Raw genomic sequence first — 14,428 nt, 5'->3', positions numbered from 1 at the left:
AAACAAGTTAAACCTCCAGCTAATCTCGATGCTCAACCTCACCTATTCTTCCATTTCCAGTTCTTCACTGCATCTCCCCTACCACTCAATTTATTATCCTCCTCCATGCCTTTACCCATTGATAAACCATACGAACGCTTCTCCAGGTACACCTGTCCCCTCAGTGTTCATGTTTCAAATTATATTTCTTCCGCTGTCACTCACCTGTGCGGTTTTTTTTTTTTTTTTTTTTTTCTCCTTTTTTTTTTTCCCCCCTCAACCTCACCTATTCTTCCATTTCCAGTTCTTCCCTGCATCTCCCCTACCACTCAATTGATTATCGTCCTCCATGCTTTTATGCATTGATCAACCATACGAGCGCTTTTCCAAGTACACCTGTCTCCCCCCCAGGTTTAAATTTCTAAGTATATTTTTTCTACACTGTCACCCTCCTGCGCCGTTTTTTTTTTTTTTTTTCCTCAAACGCGCGTTTTCCTCTTTTTTCTTTTTCTTTTTTTTTTTCTTCTCTCCACACGAGATCCGCACCGAGACAGTCCAAAATCCCAGACGCCAGGATACCTCTTTCGGCGCCTTGACCACTCAAGGTCTCGCCAATTCTGTATACCGCCGCGACGACGCCTATGGCGAACTAGTGAGGCTAACGTCCCTTGACGGACCAAGCTGCTCCCTGTCAACCACAAAATTACCCGATGCCTTGATGCTACGCTACTCAAGTCATGCTTTCAACTCGTATTCTGACCTGCACACTGACCGGCTCTTCAGGGACCCCAAACGCACGCCGACCACGATTCCTCCGAACGCTCACTCGCCTCTCGCTCCCCCAACCCCCGCTGACGGTGGTTTTCTTTTTCTTTTTTTTTTTTTTTAAATATAATTTTTTTTGTCACTTTCTCGCTCTCCCGCTCTTGTCCCCTCGTCTTAGAAACCGCGCCTAGCCAGTCAAGCGCCGGCGCTCATTTTCTTTTCAGTCTCCCCCTTTACAGACAGCCACAGCGGACATCGACGTGACGTCACTCCACTAACCCTTTAAAACTAACCCGCCGAGGATGACGAGGCCGCCTTTGACGAAGATAGGTCCTCCTATCGAAACGTTGGCCAGCCTTTCTGAGGCACCTTATCCCTGTTTATAATCCTTATTCCTCAACTTATGATATGAGTAATCAAGATCGTGCCCCTCAGTTTCTGTTCTCGTTCGTGTATATATATGCTCATATTTTTACAGGCTTCTCACGAGTACAAAATAACATTAAGAACGGAGAGCGCTGGAGTTCCAGTAAATCCTTTATCACAAATGACGTTCGCAGAAGAAAAAACTTCGACGTCGCACTTTATTCGCACGTCACTAAGGTAAGACATCATTTTCAATTGGTGTTTTCTGCGCGCTAAGACAATGTATATTATGGCCATGGTTAAAATGTTTTACACGGCCTGCAAACTTAGTAAATCGGCTGAAGCCAAGAGTAGTATTGATTGCTCTTCTTATCAAGTAGGAAATAAAGTGCTGGCATCTTAAGTGAGTGGTTTTCGCAGGTTCTTTTTGAAGGCACAACTGCTGTAGGAGTGGAGTACAAGCGCTACCTCGGAACGCACACTGTTCGGGCAAAGAAAGAAGTAATTCTTTGCGCTGGAGCCATAGCCTCTCCGCAGCTACTGATGCTTTCAGGCATAGGACCTAGAGAACATCTCGAGTCTCTTGGGGTAAGAGAACGGTCTGATTTTGACCGCTGATATTCACCTAGTGCTATCGTCGCGCTTATGTGCTGAGAATGAGAACCTATCTATATGAAATCTCCTGAAAATTTAGTAGATCGTGCAGATTTATCTTATCACAAAAAATGTGGAACGCTTCGACCTTTAAAAAAATACGCATATCCAACGCACAAGTTGAATCTGTGAAGCGAAACTTACTTGGTAGGCCTCGTTTAAATGCATTAAAACTGTTTATGATTGCAACGCGCATTGCATCATTGCGACTACGTGTCTACGCCCGCCATATCGGCAAAACCGGACACCCCCACACCGCGACCCACACAAACGCTGGTTTCACTTTATCCGATGAAATCTCTTGCCATTGCGCCGTCTCCAGGATCAGCCCAGTTTACTGTTGCCCTTTTCTGCAGAATCGACCCACTTTCCTCGGCGAGAATCCGACCAAGCTAAACCCCGGGAAAACGAAGGCAAATGAAGTTTCGGTTTATAAATAAATGAGATGTACTTAAAGGCGTATATGTTTGCCATTGGTATATATAGGTTCCGTTCTCTGTTTCATTGCGTAGTACTTAAAGAACAAAGCCTTCCACCGGCACGTTTGGGTGGTGGTGATATACAGGGAGCTATATTTTGTCATTTTGCTTAGGTGGTGCTGCCGCCTGTTAGCAGCCAGAGCGTCAGCCGTACATTTAACAAGAAAGGCAGTGTCTATCATCGTCGAAACATCTGCATCACTTTAGACAGTACTAAAAGATGAAGAAATGTCAGAAGTGGAAAGTCAGATAGCAAGTTAAGAGAAATGTGTTTCAGGTCTAACTCATTAAAAAGTAGGTGGCTGCAAAAAGATCACAAGCCTGCGCGGCACACGCAGCACAGTCGCAGCTTAAACTTGTGAATCGGCTCAAGAGCAGGTCCAATTTGGGCACCACGCACAACAGGGTCTTCGCGGCAGTCTGTTAGCCTCGTTTTGACGAGAACAACCTGAACTGTCCGCCCGGCGTCGACGGCGAGCTGCAGCGTGTAATGCTCTCCGCACAGCAGTCTGCTGAGCCCGATCAAGCCTCAGAACTGCAACTTACATGTCGGGCGCCCCGTCTTTGCAGGCATCTTAACTAGATGGCGCCACCATACTGGCGGAGGCTCGGCAGCTCGGGAGCACGTTGAATGCGCGCCTCGTCTGAATCGCATATCGTCGTCTGCGCCTGCGGACGCTGCGTTTGCAGGTATCTTACCTAGATGGCGCCACCATACTGGCGGAGGATCGAGTCCTCTCCCCCTGCGTGCTTGCCTTATATATAGGTATTTTCCGCGGCCCGATAGCAAGCGCTTGCGTGGCTCAGTGGTAGAGTATCTCGCTTCCACGCAGCAGGCGCGGGCTCGATACACGCGGGAATCGGGTACTTTTTTCGCGTTTCCGGCGATAGCGGTTACACGGCGGCATCATTGCAACCCGAAACGGCTATTGGAATGAGCCCATAACAGCTTACGCTGTAAAAAAATCAGAGCCGTTCCACTACTGTGATGCTGGCAGCAAGCGTAGCTGTGACTATGGTTGGTCTGCTATTGTGAATATTGCTAGAGTGAATTTATATATTACCATTATTGACTATATTGAGCGTCTTCGGCCTGTTCATCAAAAGCAAGGACACCGGCGCCTTGTTTTCGTCCGGCGCGATGGCCAAGTAGTGCGTTTGCTGCGCCAAGTCCTCCCCATCGTAATAGACTAGCCTATCAGCCACAGCGTTTATAGCCGCGGCACACTGCACGGCACACTGCACTGCATGTTCCAGCATCCTGGGGTCAGGATCCTGGAACATGTGATTAAACGAGCGTCCGTCCCATAGTAAATCAAAAAGGCAACTGCTGATAACAGCGCTAGCGCCATCTCTACGTCACGAGACAAACTGGCACAACGATTGGTGACACGTGCTTCCGCCGAGCATCGCGACATGTGTGAAAGAGGCATCCATCGGCGGTGGTGAGGGGTATAACAATGGACCATCTATCATTCGTTTTGACACCTGTGCGAAGGCACAGCTGGCGGGAAACCGCCCCACTCATGGATCCAGGCCGCCACGCACATGGAGCCGAGATATAATGATCAACTTCCGTTACCAGGCGCGATTTCCTGAAACCTAGCAAAAAAAAAAGAAACGAGCAGGACGACGAGCAACTTCACCCCGTAAACTAATGCACATCGCGCATATGAAGACACCATAGATAAAAATGGAACAGTGGACAAGAAGGAGGAGTAGATTTTAATGAAGAGAAGGGAGGAGTGGTCGGCCTGGAGAGCGTGTCTTTAGCCTGCTACTCCTCACTGGGGTAAGGGGAAGTGGGAGATACAGGGAGAGGTAGGTGGCAGGTGATTATGATATTGTACAATGAGCACGTGATATTGTACAATTTATACACGTTGTCCAATGCACGGTTGTGCACTTTTCACACACTACACGCAGGACACTACACGCAGTGGACAAGGTAGTGACGTCACCTGGGGGGCAGGTGCCATTCCGCGATTGTTCTAGGAAAGAACGAGTAGGAGTACATATTTCTTTTTGTTTACGGAATTCGCAAAGTTTGGTAACGTTTACGACCTATAGTTAGTGTTGAGTTTATATTAAATATATCCATCAGTGTTCGTTCTAGTTAAATTGTTGGCAATATTAAAAGCATATTTAAGCGGTGTACCCTTTTGCGATGCTCAAGAGGGAATCGCGGAACGACTGCGAAATTCTGTTACTGAGCCGTATGTGATCGTAAGTGAATATAAGCGCTTTGTTCCGGGTGCTTTAAATGCGGGTAGTATCCTTCTTAGTATATGGATGCCTTATTGATATAGCACGATTGGTTAAAGCGGTGATGACCACAGCAGCAGCAGCCAAAGCCGCCGCCGTCTTGAAAGTCCAGGAGGGTTCGCAAGGAAAGATCCTTCATAAAGTAGACCAAAGCCTCCCTGAACAAACACTCCGGCTTAATAGAAGGCGCCAGCTCGGAGTTAACCCTAATTTTTCTTGTGGCGTATGAGCAAATCGCATGCCTGCTTTTATGAGATACTCGCTGGACCAATTTCGGTCAAACTTCTTGCCATTCTGAGTGAAAATTGAGTTGTAGCAAATAGTCACAGGCCTGGGTGGCGCACGCAGCACAGTCACAGCGTAAGCTGGTGGAGCGGCTCAGGAGTAGCTCCAATTTCTGCACCACGCACAACAGGGTCTTCGCGGCAGTCTCCTCGCCTCGTTTTGACGAGAACGATCTGAACTGTCCACCCAGCGTTCGACGCCGAACTGCGGCTTGTAATGCTCTCTGCACAGCAGTCTGCTGAACCCGAACATGCCTGGTTGTAGCCGCGCACGTAGGTCTACGATTTGCTTCTTCAGCAGCGATTCGTACCTTGCGAAGAGACGCCATAACTTGTAGCGAAGAGGTATCCACAATACGTGGCGTACATCTCACATCCCTTGACCCGTGGCACGGTACGTTGTTGTTGATGATGATCATAATTGTTTATTGCAATCTTGAAAATGGGCTGGTGAAAAATAGTCACCTAGCTGGCTTGAGTTAACCAGATCCAGTTACATGCACCATGCAACTGCTATATGCCACTTACATGTCAGGCACGCTGTGTTTGCAGGTACCTTAACTAGATGGCGTCACCATATTGGCGGAGGCTCGGGATCGTGTTGCTTGCGCACCTCGTCTGAATCGCATCTGGTCGTCTGTGCCTGTGCGCCTGCCTAGGGCCCGTTTATATGACATTTTTCGGCTGCGTGACAGCAAGCGCTTGCGTGGCTCAGTGGCAGAGTATCTGACTCTCATGCAGCGGGTGCGGGTTCGATCCCGGTGGGAGCCTGGTACTTTATCTCGCATTACCGGCGATAGCGGTTACGGCCACCGGCCGCCACCGGCTGTGGCGGACACCATCGCGAAACGACTATTGGAATGAGCCCATAACAGCTTACGCTGTAATATTAGTAGCAACAATGTCAATAGTTGCTATAACCAACGTAAACACCAACGATCTGACGAAAACTGCCGGCAACTGGTAAGCTAAAAAATTGAAGCAGAAGATTTACAAATATAAATCTGCGCAAAATTATAAGCCGCTCCACTCTGTGAAGGTGGATGACCAGCGAAGCTGTTTAGCACACGACACAGACATGACGCAGAATTTTGAACGAAGGTACCAACACATTTATTGTCTTGATCGGGGGTCATTGTTAGGAAAGGTACGCACACACATTGATTGTCCTAATTGGTAGTTATTAATTGGCTTTACCGGTGGACATTTGGTGTTTGCGATCCGCCGGCGCCGACTACACTCGCAACTGTTCTCACCGTCACTATTCATAGGCAGGTTGCTCCTCGGGAGTCTGGAATATGCGGCCTCCCCATTACGAAGACAGAAGGAAGTGAAATACTCAAATCGAGAATGGCAACTTCTATTTCTGGTTTGTTTATATACCGCCGCTGCGGGAGAGTGGAAGGAAAGGAAACTATATGCGCAAGCGTGTAGAACGCCGACAAAGAGAGGGCGGTGCGAACGTGTACATCGCCGACACGGGTCGCATAGCAGGAAGTCTTTGAGAAGCTGTTGAATTAATCTTAGCACAGTCTCGGATCGATGAAGAAGAAGCGCCTCCTTCCTGGAGAGAGTCCGTGCTCACGAGCACGTGTAGCGAGAGGCTACCAGAACGGCGAAGAATAAATAGTATGCCTGCTGCTTTAGACCTCGCTTCTTGTCAGTAAATCGTACGCCATCTTAAACATTTGGTGCTGAAGACCCGGGATCTTCTACCGGAGACCACGGAAGGCTACGAGTAAACTGACCATGATGGAGAGGCTGCGATCGAAGCGGACGTCGAGACAATCTTTGAACACCAGGCTTATCAACAAGGCAAGAGCTGTTCTCAGCGATGAAACAGCCACCATAGATCAGCTCAACACTATTTACGGACGTCTCAAGGTGAATAACGATGAGCTGAACAAGATCAACGAGGAGCTAGGGAGCCACATAGCTGATGAAGATTTTCATCAAGAATACAACACCGTTGTGGAATACGAGGACAACACTACCAGAGTCATGAGTGAGCTGCTTAGCAAGCGAGACCGTGTTGTCACGTCATCAACACCGGAGCTTCGGACTTCATCGGCCGCCAGTACAGCTGGGAGTCTCTGGAGCCAAGCTACCCAAGCTTACCATTGCCCCATTTGCTGGTGATTTGTGTCGATGGAACGACTTCTGGGAACAATTCGACCAAATGATTCACGGCAACGGAAGCCTCATAGCGGCGGACAAGTCCTCAGCTATTGTGAGACTGCCTACAACAGAAGCAATTGCTACAAGGACGCCATCGATATGCTGAAGAAACGCTTCGGCGATAGAACGAGACTCTAACAGGAGTACTTCTCCAGGCTTCGTACTTTGCCTTCGGTCCGTTCAAGTGACCCGACAGCTCTTCGCAAGCTGTACGACCAGATCATCATCAACATCCGCGGACTGCAGACCTTCTGGGTGAGCAAGGCGTCCTTTTCCGCAGTGCTTCGCGGCCTGTTGCTGCGGGCTTTACCACACGATATAGTGGTACAGTACCAACGGTCTTGCGCCATTCGGGCGACAAGTGATAGCAGTAATGCAGCGTCTATCACACAGCTGCACCGCCTATTAAATTTCCTGTCCATAGAGTTGGAGAGCTTAGAGGAAAGCCAGTTTGCGAATCCAGGAACAGATAATGCGCCAAACCACTCTCGCCATTTTTGTGGCTCGAAACCCACGTGTTCAATTCTCCGCAACAACACTACGAAAGTACCTGAGAACTGCGTGTTTTGTAAATCGAGTCAACATTCCACGGAAGACTGCGCACTTGATCTCCCACTATCGCGAAGAAGCAAATTTTATCAGGAAATATGAGGTGCTTCGATGCACGACTAAAGGTCACAGGGTGTGTGATTGTAGACGCAAGGTTGCGTGCTCTACCTGCCAAGGACGTCATGCGACGAGTGTGTGTTATCCGTAAATATTAAGCCAGAAGTCACAGGAAACCGGCAGAACAACTGCCAGAATACCAACAAGAAATCCTAGCACAAACACGACTGTGTGCGCATCTCTAGGGAAAGAACGGCCCACCATCGAGGATTCATCGACGAGCGTCCTCCTGCAGACGTTCCGAGCTTGGGCAATAACAGACGTCACCTGTCGATATATCAGAGGTGTCATAGACGGAGGCAGTCAGCGCACATTCTTCACAGAACGGCAGTCACGACAGCTGAAGTTGCAGTGTGTGGGCTCTACCATCATTGCGCTCAATACGCTTGCAAGCAAGTCGAGTCGAGCAGCGCAGAAGCGGCGTGTTGTGCAGCTGCGTCTGCGAAGCTAGTTCTCAGATATGGAAGTTGCCTTGCAAGCGATAGAAATTCCACACATATGCGAAGATATCGAGGCAAGTACAACCAGCTCACCGTTCGTCGCGTTAATTCAGAAGTCTGGAAAGGACATCGCTGATCACCGACTATACGAATCCGTTGTCTGGGAAACAGGCATAAACGTTCTCACCGGTTCCAACCAAATGTGGACTGTGCTCACGGGTGAAGTCACTCGATGCGATAGCAATGAGACATTGATTGCTATGAACTCTAAGCTAGGGTGGATGCTTCAAGGCAACACCAACAGCATGGCATCAGATATAACAGCTTCGTGGATCATGGTCTGCGTACTGAAGACGAGTGTACAAGAGAGCGACACATTCCTCCGCTCATTTTGGGAACTCTAGATCATGGTAATATCAGACGCCGTTGACAATGAGAGCAGGCTCAGTCCAGTATTGATGACATTCGAAGAAACCACCACTCTTAGGGACGGAAGATACCAAGTGATGTTGCCCTGGAATGAAGAGGTCGGGCTCTCGGACAACAAGCAAGTCGCAATAACAAGACTCTGGAAACTTATCTCCTGATTGTCGAGCAAGCAAGGACTTTTAGAGACGTATGACAACACCATACGGGAGTACCTGTGGGCTGGACATGCGGAGATTGTTGAAGGGCCACCCCTGGACCCAACAAGGGTTTATTACATGCCGCACAGGGAAGTGATCCGAGAGAACACACTATCCACAAAAGTCAGAATAGTTTTCGACCTCAACCCCAACCCATTCTTGGATGCCGACAGCATCCTCCGGGTGGGCGGGCGCCTTTTGCACCTTCAAGTATCTGAGGAGGTAAAACACCCAGTTATCCTCCCACACGATCATCACTTTTCTACGTTACTAATAATGCGAATACACCGAAATACTACACGGAAGCGTGAGACACACTCTGTCACAGTTGCGAGAGCACTATTGGATCTGCCGGGCACGAAGATTAGTGGAGAAAGTCATACACGGCTGCTCTACGCGCAGACGTTTCAGAATTGGCCCTGGCGACGCTCCGACTGCTCCTATAGCACGCCATTGTGTAAGGCCGACGAACCCATTCGAAGTCAATGGAGTTGACTTCGCAGGACCACTATTTGTTGTGGCTCAAGCCGGAGAAACAAAATGTTACCTAGCACTCTTAACATGTGCCATATCACGAGCAGTGCACCTGGAACTGGTTTCCAGCATGACCTCAGAAGCCTTTACGACGCTTTGTAGCGCGAAGGGGTCTACCTCGCGTGATTTATTCAGACAAAGCAAGAACATTTAAGAAGACGTGAAAAGACTTAGAGAAGCTCTTCAAGTTGCTTTTGCAAGAGGAGGTAACGGTATACTTGAGCCAGAGGAGCATCACTTGGAAGTTTATTCTTCCCAGCAAACCATGGTGGGGCGGCTGGTGGGAGCGTCTGGCCAGGACGATCAAGCTTCCACTGAGAAAGGTTCTCGGCAAAGCTCGACTTAACTTTGAAGAGTTGAGGACTGTGCTTAGGGAAGTCGAAGCGGTCGAGGCCTCTCACCTACGTTGAGTCGGACAGCAGAGAACCTGGCGCATTAACACTAGCAGATCTCACCATAGGACGGATACTAATCACGCTACCATAAAGCAGCAACGACGTGTCAGTGGACTTTACGCCCACGGAAGCTGTCCGACGACACACCTACAGGAAACGCCTAACTGAGAACTTCTGGAAGAGGTGGACGAAAGAATATCTGCTGAAACTTCGATCAGCGCACTTTTGCCATTGGAGACCCACCAACGAAATAAAGACAGAAGATATCATCCTAGTCCGCACCGAGAAATTACCTCGACAAATGTGGAAACTCGCAACGGTTCTTAAGTGTACAAGAGTGTTGATGGCCATGTCCGCTCTCCAAGATTCAACAACCGCAAGGAGTTATTACCACCAGACCAATACAAAAACTTTATTCGCTTGAGCTGAACGAGTAATTTGGAGGCCGGGAGTGTGTTGAAATAATCTCAGCACAGTCACGGATCGATGAAGAAGAAGCACCTCCTTCCTGGAGAGAGCCCGTGCTGACGAGCACGTGCAGCGAGAGGCTACCGGAACAGCGAAGAATAAATAGTATGCTTGATGCTTTAAACATCTCTTCTTGTCAGTAAATCGTACCCCGTCTTAAACAAAGCCTTTATCATCCACCTGGGAAACTACTGATCTTGAAAATGGTGCCTATTGATAACTAATCTACTCAAAATTCATATGCTAAGGACGCCGACGAGCCAGCTGTGAAAGATGACGACCACGAACGCGCGAGCAGTGGCACGAGCGCGTTCATGCTGACCAGCCAGCTGCGGAAGAAGACGACGAAGAACGCGGGAGCAGAGGCACAAGTGCGTTCGCGCGGGACCTGAGGTTTTGCTTACGCACACGAAAAATCCACGGAACCCCAGCCTTAAACAGCTTTGCTGTAAAAGCAGATATCGCAGCTCTGTAAACAGCATCGATGTATTTGCAGGGGACATAATATTGTTACTATGGTTACAAGAAGTTTCAAAAGTCATATTCACAAATCATTGGTTTATGACAGAAATAAAGCTTCTTCAGAGGAAGCTTTAGATCGAAATATTTTATGTGTTCAGGTAACACAGGCACTGGACGAACATTCAGATCGCTCCGCCTTAATCTGTTGAAATAATCCGAATTATTGCCCATCGCCCAGATACACCAATGTCAGTAAACTCAGGTTATTTTGCGGAGCAAGAACACACCAAGATTATCGTGATCTATCCAAAATTTAGGTTCTTACGGCTGATTTTCGACCGGTATAGTGTCAAAGACGCTCGGCCTAATTCACACAGAAACCTCTTCGACGAGGACACACACACGCAAGAATGTGCTTAATCGGGCTCGTTGGTTCATGAATAAAGGTGTAAAACAGCGCCAATTGACAGGACAAAAGCAGCCCCCCCCCCCCCCCCTTATGACGTTCACCCAATGCGAACACATCTTTTTAAATCCACGCTGTCGCGGTCGGTACTGGGCATTTGAGAAATTTAATAAATGTGCTCACAGAACAAGTGAACACTTTACAATGTCTACGAACGATACTGCGGAAGTGCTTCTTACAAAAATTTGTGACATAGTTCAAAGCGGTGTATAATACGTCAATTTATCTCGTTTCAAATGAATCCATAGGTGTAGCTTGAAGGTGCGCTCTTGGTCATTTATTGCTTTGTTTAAAAAGGAGATTTTATCGCTTTTTATAGTACGAGAATAAGGAGAGCGCAAGCTTGAGTATTATATCCTCGTGTCGTTGCACTGCGTTGTAGTAATAACATTACTCTCAATATCTAACTCATGCCTCCGACCCGATATAAAAGTGTCTTGCGAAACTACAAATGTTCTAAAGTGTTTAGTCTCCCCAAGCGCACGTCTCACATATTGCAGATAAAGGTAATAGCGGACCTTCCTGTCGGACAAAATCTATTCGACCACGTCACCGTGAACGGAATAGCGGCAACGACTGCAGAGAACATCGAAATCAACTACTATTTACCGTCTACAGTGCCAAAGTATTCTCTGTTTAGAACAGGTGAGTGGAAACGCACAATTGCGATTGACGTATACTTTCTGTTTTCGTGCCTTTTAATACATGTTGCTAAACGTGAATTCTGATACATGACATCCATGCATCATACGTACGTGGATATAATATGCCTAATAAACCTGCACAAGACAGAAATCACTTCATGAATCTATCGTAAGGATGTAATACGTTTTATAGCTTCTTGCATTTATTGTGGTTTTCACATATCTCCAAATGACATTGTGCTACGCTAAATTTATTTTCAGAGAAATATCAATCAATGTTTGCTCACTGCATTTTTGATATTTATTTCTCTATAAATAAATTTAGCGTAGTATATTTTTTTGGGGAGATTTGTGCATGGAGGTTAAGTTAGCTAGGAGGGTTTTTGTTAAAATAGAAAGAAATAGTATTTATGAAAAGCGGATGCCGCGAGTATGTCCTTGGTCGATCCATTATGAAATTTAGCAACTTGAATTTCGTATTAATTGATACATCTGCCTCTTGCATGGTAATGGAAAAAATGGTACTACCTTTGAAAAAACGCTGGAGGCTTATAATTGAAAAACCATTTCTGGTCTAATCTATAGCTTACACAATACCATTACATGCACATAAAGATGACTAATTCCTTCAGGGTCCCAACTTTCTTTAGTGCTCTCTCAAACCCGGAGAGGATAACATTTTCCTACTGCCGTCATGTTATTGGTGTTAATTAAATGGGAAATGTACGCGTCCTTGGACAACGGTGGAACTCTGTGCGAACGATTACTTCTCATGACCATGAAATTCAGTAGGAGCAAGAAATATTCCAGCTATCAAAATCAATTTAACCTCCCTAATCACCATTTCTGGCATCGCGATCTTGAGGCTTAGAGATTACGCAATATAGTATGAACATACGTACATCATCCTCTGAAATTCTTTGGCGAATCTGTTTAAACTGTTGAGACTAAGGTTCAATGTATTTAGGGTCAAATAGCAGAAACTTTGCATATTTCTTAGTAAAATCATTTTGAGCTACCATGTCAGTTGTCGATGGTGGACAATGCACTTGGTACACTTTTGATAAAACACAACTATCTGTCAACTTAGATGTGGAAAAGAATGTGGAAAAAAAGGAGGCCTTCACTCAAGATGTGAAAGCGGTGCATTACGCTGTTTGTTTACTGTTTCATAATGGCAATAATAAATGGATTGTTTGCGTTCTGTACAATGCAAACCTTGGTGGAGATTACTAATTTCCAGTTACCTGGCCTACAGAGTAACTATTAGAAACTTTACGGAACACCCAATCCGTACAAAAATGCATAGGGCACGTAAATACTACCATAAAAATTATCAAACGAAATAATGATGAATATTTACAATTTTATTGTTTCAGGTCCACTTATCCATGCTTATGGCGTTGAATGTGTCGCCTTCTTAAGCACACCCAACGCCGATCCGACGCTTCCGGACATTCAATTTCTTTTCGTGACACTCAATCCCACTACTATTGAAGCGGGATACATTGCCAGTGTAGTAGGAATTTCACAGGTAGGATCCTAATTTTTACATAACTAATGTGCAATAAAAAGCCTTATGAAGAAGTTCGCATACATGTCCAACACATATACAAGCAGGACTCAACAAAATTCGCACATAGGTAATATCTAAAAAATTAGAGCCCTTTCCCTGTCGAGAAAAGGGGGTAACCGAAGCTTGTGGCAAGACGACGCTGTTGCAGGCGTTCCGCAGTCGTTTGCCCTAAAGTCAGGGTCGGCGGCTCTTCGCTTACGTTTGGCCTCAACATCGCGCTACCGCAACTCGGGGTCCGCGGCTGTTCGCTAATGTTTCGCCCGGGCTTTGGGAGTCGTCACGCTAGAATCGGCACGTAGACGACGAGCACTTTCCTGAGCGAGTTCGCGGCGCCGTTCGTTAAACGCAGCCTCGCCCTCGGCGGAACGCACGCCGCGCGGCCTTCCCATCCAGGTGCCGAAACTGATCTGAGGCGAGGGAAGCCAGGCGGAGCGCGCACCTTCCCCCTTTCCTTCCCTTTCGCTCCCAGCGACACACCAAACGACCCTGATTGGTCGCGCACGTGCCGTGATCCGGCGCCCGCGCAGCTTTCCCCACACCTTCTCTACGACATTACAGTGTTTAATACGGTAATACAATCTGGCTAAATCTCAGCACGCATCCCCAGGAACAAACTTCCGAAAGCCCGCGAAGTTTCGTGTTCATAATTATTCGTGGATCGAAGCAAACAGCCCGTGATTTCACATTTTCCTCTTCTAATGCAATTTCCTTTACTTTTTCAAATACTACCATTGAAGACATATTGTATGCATAATTTTCAACAATTAGTGTGTTTTCCCGCAAGATGTAGTCACGCTTCAATACCGCGACCATATTGATGTCGCTGGTCAGTGGTTTGGAACCGTATTTCAGCCTCACCTTCGCGACCATGTGAATTGAGCTTGTGCGCAGGCCTGGAAGATGTGCTTCACCCGACGAAGCCATGACGAGGCGAAGGCTTTCGCAAAGCTTCGCCAGCAGTTGTGGTGATAGTGCATCGCCGCAAAGTAATGATGCTAAAAAGTTTAACATACAATTTTTCTACCCAAGTATGGCTACATGCTTCCAAACCTGTCAGGAAGGCATATCATGAGTGCCCGTTCCTTTCTTCGCTATGTCTTGCACGACTGACAAATAAGCATAATATATTTGAATATGTGCTAGCGGCTCATTCTGCTCTAAATAACAGCGAGCTTTAGACA

General features: G+C 47.1%; 1 protein-coding gene and 1 long non-coding RNA gene across 2 annotated transcripts in view; both read left to right on the top strand.

Annotated features, from left to right (window-relative positions):
* The window catches only part of LOC125943103 (uncharacterized), a 246,778-nt gene extending 233,650 nt beyond the window's left edge, over positions 1-13,128 (top strand). Inside the window, exon 3 of the long non-coding RNA XR_007465554.1 lies at positions 13,051-13,128. This is a non-coding gene — a long non-coding RNA (uncharacterized LOC125943103). The remainder of the gene's footprint in view (positions 1-13,050) is intronic.
* Positions 1-14,428, top strand: part of LOC119440239 (glucose dehydrogenase [FAD, quinone]) — a 690,341-nt gene that overhangs the window by 639,340 nt on the left and 36,573 nt on the right. The window lies entirely within an intron of this gene.

The sequence above is a fragment of the Dermacentor silvarum genome, chromosome 2 (genome assembly GCF_013339745.2).
Source record: "Dermacentor silvarum isolate Dsil-2018 chromosome 2, BIME_Dsil_1.4, whole genome shotgun sequence".
In the NCBI taxonomy this organism is placed as follows: domain Eukaryota; kingdom Metazoa; phylum Arthropoda; class Arachnida; order Ixodida; family Ixodidae; genus Dermacentor; species Dermacentor silvarum.
Note: the sequence above shows the minus strand (reverse complement) of the source record. Positions and strands in the feature narration are given on the sequence as shown.